Raw genomic sequence first — 7,517 nt, forward strand, 5'->3', positions numbered from 1 at the left:
CTTGACTTCATCTTTGCCAATTTTGCTGCCTTTGATTTCCTTTTTTTGTCTGATTGCTGATGCTAGAACTTCCAGCACTATGTTAAACAACAGCAGTGAGAGTGGGCATCCCTGTCGTGTTCCTGATTTCAGGGAAAAAGCTCTCAGTTTTTCCCCACTGAGGATGATGTTAGCTGTGGGCTTTTCATAAATGGCTTTTATGATGTGTAAGTATGTTCCTTCTATCCTTTCTCAAGGGTTTTTATTAAGAAAGGGTGCTGTATTTTGTCAAAGGCCTTTTCTGCATCGATTGACAGGATCATATGGTTCTTCTCTTTTTTTTTATTAATGTGATGTATCACGTTGATTGATTTGCGGATGTTGAACCAGCCCTGCATCCCAGGAATGAATCCCACTTGATCACAGTGAATAATTATTTTTATATGCTGTTGAATTCGATTTGCTAGTATCTTATTGAGAATTTTTGCATCCATATTCATCAGGGATATTGGCCTGTACTTGTCTTTTTTTACTGGGTCTCTGTCTGGTTTAGGAATCAAAGTAATACTGGCTTCATAGAATGAGTCTGGAAGTTTTCCTTCCCTTTCTATTTGTTGGAATAGCTTGAGAAGGATAGGTATTATCTCTGCTTTAAACGTCTGGTAGAACTCCCCTGGGAAGCCATCTGGTCCTGGACTCTTATTTGTTGGGAGATTTTTGATAACTGATTCAATTTCTTCGCTGATTATGGGTCTGTTCAAGCTTTCTATTTCCTCCTGATTGAGTTTTGGAAGTGTGTGGGTGTTTAGGAATTTGTCCATTTCTTCCAGGTTGTCCAATTTGTTGGCATATAATTTTTCATAGTATTCCCTGATAATTGTTTGTATCTCTGAGGGATTGGTTGTAATAATTCCATTTTCATTCATGATTTTATCTATTTGGGTCATCTCCCTTTTCTTTTTGAGAAGCCTGGCTAGAGGTTTGTCAATTTTGTTTATTTTTTCAAAAAACCAACTCTTGGTTTCGTTGATCTGCTCTACAGTGTTTTTAGATTCTATATTGTTTATTTCTGCTCTGATCTTTATTATTTCTCTTCTTCTGTTGGGTTTAGGCTGCCTTTGCTCTTCTGCTTCTATTTCCTTTAGGTGTGCTGTTAGATTTTGTATTTGGGATTTTTCTTGTTTCTTGAGATAGGCCTGGATTGCAATGTATTTTCCTCTCAGGACTGCCTTCGCTGCGTCCCGAAGCGTCTGGATTGTTGTATTTTCATTTTCATTTGTTTCCATGTATTTTTTAATTTCTTCTCTAATTGCCTGGTTGACCCACTCATTCTTTAGTAGGGTGTTCTTTAACCTCCATGCTTTTGGAGGTTTTCCAGACTTTTTCCTGTGGTTGATTTCAAGCTTCATAGCATTGTGGTCTGAAAGTATGCATGGTATAATTTCAATTCTTGTATACATATGAAGGGCTGTTTTGTGACCCAGTATATGATCTATCTTGGAGAATGTTCCATGTGCACTCAAGAAGAAAGTATATTGTGTTGCTTTGGGATGCAGAGTTCTAAATATATCTGTCAAGTCCATCTGATCCAATGTATCATTCAGGGCCCTTGTTTCTTTATTGACCGTGTGTCTAGATGATCTATCCATTTCTGTTAGGGGAGTATTAAAGTCCTCTGCAATTACCACATTCTTATCAATAAGGTTGCTTATGTTTGTGAATAATTGTTTTATATATTTGGGGGCTCCCGTATTTGGCGCATAGACATTTATAATTGTTAGCTCTTCCTGATGGATAGACCCTGTAATTATTATATAATGTCCTTCTTCATCTCTTGTTACAGCCTTTAATTTAAAGTCTAGTTTGTCTGATATAAGTATGGCTACTCCAGCTTTCTTTTGGCTTCCAGTAGCATGATAAATAGTTCTCCATCCCCTTACTCTCAATCTAAAGGTGTCTTCAGATCTAAAATGAGTCTCTTGTAGACAGCAAATAGATGGGTCTTGTTTTTTTATCCATTCTGATACCCTATGTCTTTTGGTTGGCGCATTTAATCCATTTACATTCAGTGTTATTATAGAAAGATACGGGTTTAGAGTCATTGTGATGTCTATATGTTTTATGCTTGTAGTGATGTCTCTGGTACTTTGTCTCACAGGATCCCCCTTAGTATCTCTTGTAGGGCTGGTTTAGTGGTGACAAATTCCTTCAGTTTTTGTTTGTTTGGGAAGACCTTTATCTCTCCTTCTATTCTAAATGACAGACTTGCTGGATAAAGGATTCTCGGCTGCATATTTTTTCCGTCTAGCACACTGAAAATCTCGTGCCAATCCTTTCTGGCCTGCCAAGTTTCAAAAGAGAGATCCGTCACCAGTCTTATAGGTCTCCCTTTATATGTGAGGGCACGTTTATCCCTTTGTTCTTTCAGAATTTTCTCTTTATCCTTGTATTTTGCCAGTTTCACTATGATATGTCGTGCAGAAGATCGATTCAAGTTACGTCTGAAGGGAGTTCTCTGTGCCTCTTGGATTTCAATGCCTTTTTCCTTCCTCAGTTCAGGGAAGTTCTCAGCTATAATTTCTTCAAGTACCCCTTCAGCACCTTTCCCTCTCTCTTCCTCCTCTGGTATACCAATTATGCGTATATTATTTCTTTTTAGTGGATCACTTAGTTCTCTAATTTTCCCCTCATACTCCTGGATTTTTTTAATCTCTCTTTTTCTCAGCTTCCTCTTTTTCCATAACTTTATCTTCTAGTTCACCTATTCTCTCCTCTGCCTCTTCAATCAAGCTGTCATCGTTTCCATTTTGTTTTGCATTTCGTTTAAAGCGTTTTTCAGCTCCTTGTGACTGTTCCTTAGTCCCTTGATCTCTGTAGCAAGAGATTCTCTGCTGTCCTCTATACTGTTTTCAAGCCCAGCGATTAATTTTATGACTATTATTCTAAATTCACTTTCTGTTATATTATTTAAATCCTTTTTGATCAGTTCATTAGCTGTTGTTATTTCCTGGAGATTCTTCTGAGGGGAATTCTTCCGTTTGGTCATTTTGGATAGTCCCTGGAGTGGTGAGGACCTGCAGGGCACTTCCCCTGTGCTGTGGTGTATAACTGGAGTTGGTGGGCGGGGCCACAGTCAGACCTGATGTCTGCCTCCAGCCCACCACTGGGGCCACAGTCAGACTAGTGTGTGCCTTCTCTTCCCTTCTCTTCCCCTCTCCTAGGGGCGGGATTCACTGTGGGGTGGCGTGGCCCGTCTGGGCTACTTGCACACTGCCAGGCTTGTGAGTGCTGGGGATCTGGCGTATTAGCTGGGGTGGGTAGGCAAGGTGCACGGGGGCAGGAGGGGCAGGCTTAGCTCGCTTCTCCTTAGGTGATCCACCTCAGGAGGGGCCCTGTGGCAGCGGGAGGGAGTCAGATCTGCTGCCAGAGGTTTGGCTCTGCAGAAGCACAGAGTTGGGTGTTTGCGCTGAGCGAGCAAGTTCCCTGGCAGGAACTGGTTCCCTTTGGGATTTTGGCTGGGGGATGGGCGGGGGAGATGGCGCTGGCGAGCGCCTTTGTTTCCCACCGAACTGAACTCTGTCGTCTGGGGGCTCAGCAGCTCTCCCTCCCTTTGTCCTCCAGCCTTCCCGCTTTCCAAGCAGAGCTGTTAACTTATGACCTCCCAGACGCTAAGTCGCGCTTGCTGTCGGAACACACTCCATCTGGCTCCTCCGCTTTTGCCAGCCAGACTCGGGGGCTCTGCTTGGCCAGCAAGCCGCCCCTCCGCCCGGCTCCCTCCTGCCAGTCTGTGGAGCGCGCACCGCCTCGCCGCCGTTCCTATCCTCTTCCATGGGCCTCTTGTCTGCGCTTGGCTCCGGAGACTCCATTCTGCTAATCCTCTGGCGGTTTTCTGGGTTATTTAGGCAGGTGTAGGTGGAATCTAAGTGATCAGCAGGACGCGTGGTGAGCCCAGCGTCCTCCTACGCCGCCATCTTCCGACCTCCCCCAGTCTTTGTGTTTTAATGGAACACTTAATAGATTTACATTTAATGGAAGTATTGATATGTTGAGGGTAAATGATTTGTATTTTGTCTTTCTTATCTGATGTGTTTTTGATATTCTTTTAAATTTATTTTGAATGTATTCTTTACCATTTCTTTATTCCCTCACCGATTATATGTTACAAAAATATTGAATTTAATCCTAAATTGTGAATACCTTATAAAACTATTCTCTTGAAAAGTACTCCCATTATTTCTGTAATTCACATAGTCACTCTGTAAATCACTATCTCAACAATGTGTAGACATCACTATTTCAACAATATGGTATTTGATTATGTTTCAGAACATGAAAGGAAATATTTCTCGATAATTGGTATGTATTTGAATTACAAATTAATAAATACAATTGTCTTCTTAATGGGTTAAAAGCATCCTTCTTATAGCTCAGAAAGTAGATATGTTAGATGAAAATCTTTTACTCAAGCATAAAGTTACATTGTCAATAAGCCAGTCTCAAAGTAAGAAATTTATACCCGTGAAAATGAAAACACTAAGTAGTAAGTATGACAATTTTCAATATCATTGATTTATTTTTAATTAAAGAAAGCAGCAAAACTTTGTCTTTATAATCAATCATGTATTTTGTATGCATCTGTTAGCTCAAATGTATTTATTGTGTTGTTCAATTCTTCTTTATTTGAAGTTCTGTCTATTCTATATTACTAAGAGATGTTATGTTAAATTCTCCCACCGTGGTTACAGACTTCTCTGTGTTTCCTGGTAGTTTTGCCAGTTTGTTTTATGTATTTGGAAACTCGGTTATTAAATGTGTGCAAATTTGTACTTGTTATTTATATCTGATAAACTGAGTCTTTGTCTCTTTAAAAGTATAATCTTTCTTTCTAGGAATATTTTTGTGCCTTAATGTTTATTTTGTCTCTTGGTAATATAGCTATATGCCTTCTTGTGATAAGTATTTACAGTTTTTTCTTAAGATTTTAGACAGAAGTTAATGGTGCCTATAGCATCTTAGTATTTTCTTATAATGATCCTAACCCACAAGAAAAACCCAACAATATATTTATTAATTGGTTGTGTCAAACCAAATTAGGACCTGTTGGGATCTACATAACTTTTGTGGGAACATAAATTATCAGTAAACTTGGGCAAATACCTAGCAGTGTGATTGCTGGCTCATATGGCAAGACTGTATTTAACTTTATAAGAAACTGCCAAACCATCTGCAAAGTGCCTCTAGTATTTTGCATTCCAACCAGCAGTGAATTGGAGTTCCCATTGATTTACATCCCTGGCATCATTTGTGGTTTTCAGTGTTTTGGATTTTAGCCATTTTAATAGGTGTGTAATAGTATCTCATTGTTTTAATTTATAATTCCCTGATGACACATATGTAGAATTTCTTTTCAGATGCTTATGTGCCATCTATATGATTTATTTGTTAAGGTATCTGTTCAGATCATTTGCCAATATTGTGATTGGGTTATTTGTTTTCTAATTGTTGAGATTTAAAGCATTCCTTAAATACTATGAATAACAGTTCTTTATCAGATATATGTTCTGCAAATATTTTCTTCTGTCTGTGTCTTGTATTATTATTCTCTTAACAGTGCCTTTCAGAGATCAGAAGTTTGTTTTCCTTTTAATTTAACTTATCATTTTTATTTTTTTCATGGATTGTGCTTTTGGTATTGTATATAAAAAGGCATCACCAGTTTGCATTACAAAAACAGTGTAAGAGGGTTCCTCCTCCTCTGCACCCTTGCCAACACCTATTGTTTCCTGTGTTGATAATTTTAGCCGTTTTTACTGGTATGAGGTGATATCTCATTGTAGTTTTGTGTCTCCCTGATGATCAGTGCTGTTGAGCACCTTTTCATGTATCTGTTGGCCATCTGAATGTCATCTCTGGAAAAATGTCTATTCATGTCTTCTGCCCAATTTTTAATCAGATTATATGTTTTTAGGGTGCTGAGTTTGATGAATTCTTTACAGATTTTGGATACTAACCCTTTATCAGATATGTCATTTGCAAATATCTTCTCCCATTTGGTAGGTTGCCTTTTAGTTTTACTGATTGTTACTTTCACCGTAGAGAAACTTTTTATTTTGAAGAAGTCCCAAAGTTTATTTTTGCTTTTGTTTCCCTTGTCTCAGGACACATATCTAGTAAAAAGTTGCTATGGCCAATGTCAAGGATATTAGTGCCTGTGTTCCTCCTGGATTTTTATAGTTTCATGTCTCACATTTAGGTCTTTCATCCATTTTGAATTTATTTTTGTGTGTGGTGTAAGAAAGTGGTCCAGTTTCATTATCCTGTATGTTGCTGTCCAGTTTTCCCAGCACTATTTGTTGAAGAGACTCTTTTTTCCATTGGATATTCTTTCTTGCTTATCAAAGATTAATGCCCCATAGAGTTGTGGGTTCATTTCTAGATTTTCTATTCTGTTCCATTGATCTATGTGTCTGTTTCTGTGCCTGTACCATACTTAGTCACTACAGCTTTGTAATATAACTTGAAGCCTAGAATTGTTATGCTTCCAGCTTTGCTTGTCTGTAGTATAGACATTTGAACAATATTTGTTATTCCAAAAACCAATATTTGTTGTTTCAATCCATGAACATGCAAAGTTTTTCAATTTCTTTGTGTCATCTTCAATTTCTTTCATCAGTGTTCTATAGTTTTCAGAGTACAGGTCTATCACCTCTTTGATTATGTTTATTCCTAGATAATCTTATGTTTTGGTGCAATTGAAAATGGGATTCATTAATTAATTTTCTGGTTCTTCAATATTGGTGTATAGAAATTCAACAGATTTCTGTATATTGATTTGTATCTTATGATTTTAATGATTCATGTATCAGTTCTAAGTTTTTTAGTGGAGTCTTTCAGATTTTTTACATAAAGTATCATGTCATCAGCAAATAGGGAAATTCTTCTTCCTTGCTGTTTTGGATACATTTTATTTCTTATTGTTGTCAGATTGCTGAGGCTAGCATTTCCAGTACTATGTTGAATAGCAGTGGTAAGAGTAGACATCCCAGTCTTGTTCCTGATCTTAGGAGAAAAGCTCTCAGTTTTTCCCCATTGAGGATGATGTTAGCTGTGGGTCTTTTATATATGGCCTTTTTTATATTGAGATAGGTTCCCTCCAACCCTACTTTGTTGAGGGTTTTTAACATGAATGGATGTTGTACTTTGTCAGATGATTTTTCTGCATCTATTGAAAGGATCATATGGTTCGTATCCTTTCTTTTGTTAATGTGGTGTATCACACTGATTGATTTGTAAACATTGAACCATGCTTGCAGCCCAGGAGTAAATCCCATTTAATCATGGTGAATGATTCTGTTAATGTACTGTTGGATTTGGTTTGCTAGTATTTTATTAAGAATTTTTGCATCCATGTTCATCCGGGTTATTGGCCTCTGCTCTTTTTTTAAAATGTTCATTTATTTTTGAGAGAGAGACAGAGACAGAAACAGAATGTGAGTGGGGGAGGGGCAGAGAGAGAGGGAGACACAGAATCTGAAGCA

This window comes from Acinonyx jubatus, chromosome B4, assembly GCF_027475565.1.
Source record: "Acinonyx jubatus isolate Ajub_Pintada_27869175 chromosome B4, VMU_Ajub_asm_v1.0, whole genome shotgun sequence".
Taxonomy (NCBI): Eukaryota; Metazoa; Chordata; class Mammalia; order Carnivora; family Felidae; genus Acinonyx; species Acinonyx jubatus.